This window comes from Salmo trutta, chromosome 30, assembly GCF_901001165.1.
Source record: "Salmo trutta chromosome 30, fSalTru1.1, whole genome shotgun sequence".
Classification (NCBI taxonomy): domain Eukaryota; kingdom Metazoa; phylum Chordata; class Actinopteri; order Salmoniformes; family Salmonidae; genus Salmo; species Salmo trutta.
Genome location: NC_042986.1, coordinates 12,091,606 through 12,099,887, shown reverse-complemented (window position 1 = coordinate 12,099,887; position 8,282 = coordinate 12,091,606).

The window sequence follows — 8,282 nt, the reverse complement described above, 5'->3', positions numbered from 1 at the left end:
TCACCCCAGGTGAGTCAGCACCAGATTCACCCAGAACCCCCTGTCGGTCACGTGTTCTTACCTGTTTTGTTTTCTAAATTTTTTCCCTCTTCCCAGCATAGGGTGCTAGTCGATTCAGGCGCAGCTGGGAACTTTATGGATCGTGGACTTGCCATTAAGCTGGGCATTCCGCGGGTGCCGTTAGATTCCCCCTTCCCCGTGCACTCCCTAGATAGCCGACCATTAGGGTCAGGGCTAGTCAGGGAGTCTACGGTGCCAGTGGACATGGTAACGCAGGGGAATCATAAGGAACGCATTAGTTTTTTCCTTATTGATTCGCCTGCGTTTCCGGTGGTGCTGGGGGTCCCCTGGCTGGCTGGTCACAATCCCCGTATTTCGTGGAAACAGGGGGTTCTCCAGGGGTGGTCAGAGGAGTGTTCAGGGAGGTGTCTAGGAGTTTCCATAGGTGCCACGTCGGTGGAGAGTCCAGACCAGGTGTCCCCCGTGCGCATTCCCCCTGAGTACGCCGATTTGGCGATCGCCTTCTGTAAAAAGAGGGCGACTAAATTACCACCCCATCGACAGGGGGATTGTGCAATAGACCTCCAGGTTAACGCTGCGCTTCCCAAGAGTCACGTGTACCCCTTGTCACAGGAGGAGACAGCGGCTATGGAGACATATGTCACTGAATCCCTGGGACAGGGGTACATTCGGCCCTCCATCTCACCCGCCTCCTCGAGTTTCTTTTTTGTGAAGAAAAAGGAGGGAGGTCTGCGTCCGTGCATTGATTACAGAGGTCTAAACACTATCACGGTGGGGTTTAGTTACCCACTATCTCTCATCGCTACAGTGGTGGAATCATTTCACGGAGCAAAGTTCTTCACGAAACTGGATCTCAGGAGCGCGTATAACCTGGTGCGTATCAAGAAGGGAGACGAGTGGAAAACCACCTTTAGTACCACATCGGGCCATTATGAGTACCTCGTCATGCCGTATGGGTTGAAAAATGCTCCAGCCGTCTTTCAATCCTTTGTTGACGAGATTCTCAGGGACCTGCACGGGCAGGGCGTGATTGTCTATATCGATGACATTCTGATATATTCCGCCACCCGCTCCGCGCATGTGTCCCTGGTGCGCAAGGTGCTTGGTAGACTGCTGGAGCATGACCTATACGTTAAGGCTGAGAAATGTGTGTTTTCCAAACGAGCCGTTTCCTTTCTGGGTTATTGCATTTCCACCACGGGGGTGGTGATGGAGTGTGACCGCGTTAAGGCCGTGCGTAATTGGCCGACTCCAACCACGGTGAAGGAAGTGCAGCGGTTCTTAGGCTTTGCCAATTACTACCGGATGTTTATCCGGGGTTTTGGTCAGGTAGCGGCTCCCATTACCTCACTGCTGAAGGGGGGGCCGGTGCGTTTGCGATGGTCGACGGAGGCGGACGGAGCCTTCAAGAAGTTGAAGACCCTGTTCACCGACGCACCTGTGTTGGCGCACCCGGACCCGTCTCTAGCATTCATAGTGGAAGTGGACGCATCCGAGGCTGGGGTGGGTGCCGTGCTATCACAGCGCTCGGGTACGCCATCGAAACTCCGCCCCTGCGCTTTCTTTTCGAAGAAGCTCAGTTCGGCGGAGCGTAACTATGATGTGGGGGACAGGGAGTTGCTAGCGGTGGTAAAAGCTTTGAGGGTGTGGCGGCACTGGCTTGAGGGGTCTAAACACCCCTTTCTCATCTGGACCGACCACCGAAACCTGGAGTACATCCGGGCAGCGAGGAGACTGAATCCGCGTCAGGCAAGGTGGGCCATGTTCTTCGCCCGGTTTAGGTTCACTATCTCCTATAGACCGGGTTCCCTTAACACTAGAGCCAAAGCGCTGTCCCGTCTCTATGACACGGAGGACCGGCCCATCGATCCAACTCCCATCATTCCAGCGTCTAGGCTGGTGGCACCGGTGGTATGGGAGGTGGACGCGGACATCGAGCGGGCATTAGTGTTGGAACCTGCGCCTGCGCAGGTTCCCGTGGGTGGCATGTATGTGCCGCTCGGTGTTCGTGATCGTTTGATTCGATGGGCGCACACGCTACCTATGGCGGGTCATCCTGGTGTGGCGAGGACAGTGCGGAGTCTCAGGGGGAAGTACTGGTGGCCCACCTTGGCTAAGGACGTGAGGTCATATGTCTCTTCCTGTTCGGTGTGCGCTCAGAGTAAGGCTCCTAGGCATCTACCGAGAGGGAAGTTACAGCCCCTCCCCGTTCCACAACGGCCATGGTCGCACCTGTCTATAGATTTCTTGACAGATCTTCCCCCCTCTCAGGGGAACACTGCGATTCTGGTGGTTGTGGATCGGTTCTCTAAGTCCTGCCGTCTCCTCCCATTGCCCGGTCTCCCTATGGCCCTGCAGACTGCGGAGGCCCTATTTACCCACGTCTTCCGGCACTACGGGGTGCCGGAGGACATTGTCTCTGATCGAGGTTCCCAGTTCACATCCAGGGTCTGGAGGGCGTTTATGGAGCGGCTGGGGGTCTCGGTCAGTTTGACCTCCGGTTTTCACCCCGAGAGCAATGGGCAGGCGGAGAGGGTGAACCAGGAGGTGGGCAGGTTTCTGAGGTCGTATTGCCAGGACCGGCCAGGTGAGTGGGCGAGGTACATTCCCTGGGCTGAGTTAGCCCAGAACTCACTTCGCCACTCCTCTACTAACATGTCACCCTTTCAGTGTGTTTTGGGCTACCAGCCGGTCCTGGCACCATGGCACCGGAGCCAGACCGAGGCTCCTGCGGTGGAGGACTGGGTACAGCACTCCAAGGAGACCTGGAGAGTCGTCCAGGACTCTCTAAAGGAGGCCAGTGGATGGCAGAAGAGGAGTGCTGACCGCCACCGCAGTGAGGCACCCGTGTTCGTACCGGGAGACAGGGTCTGGCTCTCGACCCGGAACCTGCCCCTCCGCGTGCCCTGCCGGAAGCTGGGGCCGCAGTGTGTGGGGCCCTTTAAAGTCCTGAGGAGGATAAACGAGGTGTGTTATCGTTTACAACTCCCTTCCTATTACCGTATTAACCCCTCGTTTCATGTGTCTCTCCTCAGGCCGATGGTAGCTGGTCCCCTGCAGGAAGGTGAGGTGCCGGAGGTCCCTCCACCCCCTCTGGACATCGGGGGGTCCCCAGCGTACAGGATACGGGCCATTCTGGACTCGAGACGCCGGGCGAGGGGCCTGCAGTACCTCGTGGACTGGGAGGGGTACGGCCTGGAGGAGAGGTGCTGGGTGCCGGCGGAGGACGTCTTGGACCCATCCATGTTGAAGGATTTCCATCGCCTCCGTCCGGATCGCCCTGCGCCTCGCCCTCCGGGTCGTCCTCGAGGCCAGTGTCGGCGCGCTGCGGGAGCCGCGCGTCAGGAAGGGGGTACTGTCACGATTCCCACCGACGGTGGCGCCCCCTCCTGCTCGGGTGGCGCTCGGCGGTCGTCGTCACCGGCCTATTAGCTACCACTGATTCCCTTTTTGGTTTTCCCTTTTTGGTTTTGTGCACCTGTGTTTAGTTTGGTTAATTAGCGGGGCTATTTATGTTAGCTGGTCCGCTTCCGTGTTGTGCGGGATTATTTCTATTGTGACGGTTCATGTTCGTGTCGGCGCTATTTTACGCCGTGTGTACTTTCTCCCCTGTGTTTGGGAATATTTTATTTGATGAGTGAGTGTACATTAAATACGCCACTACCCTGTGCTCGCTGCTTCCTGTGCCTCATTCCTTTACCACGACTGCCAATCCGTTACAGCTAGATGTGGCTGAGGGGTGGTTATAGCATTTCTTTCACATGACCCATCAATTTAGACAAGTGTGTCAGGTAAGGATAATCTAATCTTTTTTTTACATTCATAAAATATTTGCATCTGGACACTATTTTTGATATTGCTACTATGCAAATATGCAAGTAGCCATTTCACTGTACTAATTACTTCTTCTGTATCCTGTGCATGTGACAAATAAACATTGTTTTTATTTTATATAGCGTGTGTTTACCAGAGACGGTACTGTGAAGAACAACATGACCTGCACCAAAGCCAAATTAGCATATAGGCCAAGGACTTGATAAAGTGTATTTTTACCTGCCGTTTTTCCTTATTGTAGCTACTACTTTCGCCACTTTTAGTCATGAAGTCTTTGGTTGTTTACTACACTCTATTTAGCACATGGCCTCACATGTGAATCCTTAAAGTGATGGGTGGGGCTTAAGAGGGTGTGAACGATGCTGAATAGGTGTAGACAATGAAGAGCTCTCGAGTAGATGCACCAAAACGTTCAAGGGCCATTTTCTCAAAAGAAGTGTTACAAATGTATCAACTTTTAAAGAAGAATTACTTTCCCATTATTCCTCTACTGCAGTGTATGATATAACATTTCGTAACTCTGAGTCTGCACTTTTATCCAATGTAAAAAAAAAACACAATTTCAAATGTTGCTACATCGAGGCGACCATGTACTAAACAACCAAAGATTTCAAGCCTAAGGCTGGTTTATACTACGGGTGTATTCGTAAATTAAATCTGGAGTGCTAGAGTATGCTCTCGGCATTCGTAAACTCAGAGCATTGTCAGATTGTCCGTTTGTAAATTCAGAGCGTTTCGATCTCGGAGCGTTCAGACAGCACACTCGACTCTCTGGCCGAGGGGCAGGGTTGATCCGAGCATTCTGACATCACAACGGCAGTCAAGCATCCAAGCTAACTGGCTAACACTGGCTAGTTTGCTAGCTATGTCCAGACACAAACGAGAGAACAGCTCACCCTGACCATTTTACTCGCCCTAGCAGAGCTGGTTAACCAGAGGGTTGGTGACTGCAACTGTGCTGCTGGCAACAATTTAATTACGCTTTTTTTGCCAACGTTTACTGACACCAGCCAATTCAACGGGTGTTGAGCATTCGTAAATTTGCCAGTTATTCTGCATTCTGGCACACTCAGACGAGAGGGTTCTGAAATCAGAATAGAGAGCGAATTTACCAACTACGTCTATCGACAGTTGTCACATAAACATTCTATTGAAATGGGTACTTGCATAGTGGAGTCTTTTGTTTAGACATGTAGCTAGCTAGCTAAACAACTAACCATAATCCCAACTCATAACGTTACTACCCTGCATGTATCTGCAGGGAGCTAACCAACCAGGTTCAATGTTAGCTAGCTAACATTAGCCATTAACTTGCAATGCAAATGGCTCTGAGATACGAATAATATTACTACACAGATCATACAGTAATGTTAGCTAGCTAGCTACAGTAATTTAAATTGATTTTTATTTTGATTTGGGTTGAACTGGGGTTATTGGTCATCTGTCTATCTGCAGGGGGATGGGGGTTCATAAAGGGCAGTTGGTTAAATCAATGGCTTCAGACATTATTCTCTGGCAGGGTGCATTATCTTTATTACAACCTCCTGGTGGTTTTAATCTGAGATAGGAGCTGGGAGAGGTGGAGGGGGCAAACCAAGGTGAGTGGAATGACATATTGAAGATAGCAGAGAAATATCCAGCCTTCCCATGGCCCCTTTATGGTGTTCTTAAAAAAGCTGGACATTGCCGCAATGTAATTTGGTAGCATAGTGCATTTGTCTATTTCTTTTATAGAAGAAAGTTACCCCCCCCCAACAATTTTTTTTATATCAGGGACCAACTGACTCACATACTCCCAGAGTTATACCATAATTATACCAAACCATTTCAACACACATCCTGAGACATTAGTAACACCTGGATTAATTAGCACACATAAAATAACACTTTTACAACACAACCAACCACCCTCTTCTCTCCAGGTTATTGATTTCATAATTAGTCTCTAAATGGGGCTAACGATGTCAGTGGAGGCTCTGCCAGAACCAAGTTAAATGGGTATGTGTCACCTTCTTACTTCCTATCTGTGCTGTGGCTGGAGTTCATCATTGTGGAGCACAGCCAATGATGTTGCAGTACGTCTATGACTGTGGAGCCCAGCCAATGCCATAGAAGTACATGAGTCTAGTAATAAGAGGTGGTCCTCAAAGGATGAAACCATATATCATGGCGCACATACCAAAAATATGTGCTTATATTGTCACATACAGTGTATTCGGAAAGCATTCATACCCCTTGACTTTTTCCAGATTTTGTTACGTTACAGCCTTTTTCTACAATGGATTAAATTGTTTTTTTCCCTCATCAATACAAACACAATACTCCATAATAACAAAACGAAAACAGGTTTTTAGATATTTTTGCAAATGTATATAACATAAAATACAGAAATACCTTATTTACATAAGTATTCAGACCCTTTGCTATGACACTTGAAAAAGAGCTCAGGTGCATCCTGTTTCCATTGATCATCCTTGAGATGTTTCTACAAATTGATTGGAGTCCACCGGTGGTAAATTCATTTGATTGGACATGATTTGGAAAGGCATACACCTGCCTATATAAGGTCCCACACTTGAAAATAGCTGTGCAGCGACGCTTCCCATCCAACCTGACACAGCTTGAGAGGATCTGCAAAGAAGAATGGGAGAAACTCCCCAAATACAGGTGTGCCAAGCTTGTAGCATCATATCCAAGAAGACTCAAGGCTGAGTAAAGGGTCTGAATAGTTATGAAAATGTGATATTTCAGTTTTTAGACAATGCAAAAATGTCTAAAAAACTGTATTTGCTTTGTCATTATGGGATAGTGTGTAGATTGATGATGAGGAAAAATCAATTTATGTCAATTTCAGAATAAGGCTGTAACTTAACAAAATGTGGAATAAGTCAAGGGGTCTGAATACTTTCCTAATGCAGTGTGCAGTGAAATGTGCTGTTTTACAGGGTCAGCAAATTAGGGTTAACTTCTTCGGGATCCATCCACGGGATGGTTGAGCTAACGTAGGCTAATCCGATTAGCATGAGGTTGTAAGTAACAAGAACATTTCCCAGGACATAGACATATCTGATATTGGCAGATAGCTTAAATTCTTGTTAATCTAACTGCACTGTCCAATTAACGTAGCTATTACAGTGAAATAATACCATGCTATTGTTTGAGGAGAGTGCACAATTTTGAACATGAAAAGTTATTAATAAACAAATTAGGCACATTTGGGGCGGTCTTTATGCAAAATTTTGAACAGAAATGAAATGGTTCATTGGATAAGTCTAAAACGTTGCACATACACTGCTGCCATCTAGTGGCCAATATCTAAATTGCACCTGGCCTAGAATAATACTTTATGGCCATTCTCTTGCATTTCTAAGATGATGGTACAAAAAATACAAAAAAACGGTTGGTTTTTTCTTTGTATTATCTTTTACCAGATCTATTGTGCTATATTCTCCTACATTCCTTTCACATTTCCGTATTCATCGATCTGGCTAAGGCTTTTGACTCTGTCAATCACAACATTCTTATTGGCAGACTCAACAGCCTTGATTTCTCAAATGATTGCCTCGCTTGGTTCACCAACTACTTCTCCGATAGAGTTCAGCATGTCAAATCGGAGGGCCTGTTGTCCGGACCTCTGGCAGCCTCTATGGGGGTGCCACAGGGTTCAATTCTTGGGCCGACTCTCTTCTCTGTATACATCAATGATGTCGCTCTCGCTGCTGGTGATTCTTTGATCCACCTCTATGCAGACGACACCATTCTGTATACCTCTGGCCCTTCGTTGGACACTGTGTTAACAACCCTCCAGATGAGCTTCAATACCATACAACTCTCCTTCCGTGGCCTCCAACTGCTCTTAAATGCAAGTAAAACTAAATGCAGGCTCTTCAACCGATCACTGCCCGCACCTGCATGCCCGTCCAGCATCACTACTCTGGACAGTTCTGACTTAGAATATGTGGACAACTACAAAAACCTAGGTGTCTGGTTAGACTGTAAACTCTCCTTCCAGACTCACATTAAACATCTCCAATCCAAAATTAAATCTAGAATCGGCTTCCTATTTCGCAACAAAGCATCCTTCACTCATGCTGCCAAACATACCCTCGTAAAACTGACCATCCTACCGACCCTCGACTTCGGCAATGTCATTTACAAAATAGCCTCCAACACTCTACTCAGCAAATTGGATGCAGTCTATCACAGTGCCATGCGTTTTGTCACCTGTATGATCTCGTTGGCTGGCCCTCGCTTCATACTCGTCGCCAAACCCATTGGCTCCAGGTCATCTACAAGTCTCTGCTAGGTAAAGCCCCGCCTTATCTCAGCTCACTGGTCACCATAGCAGCACCCACCCGTAGCACGCGCTCCAGCAGATATATCTCACTGGCAGTTAGATGCAGCTATGGTGGTAGCTAACTCACTTC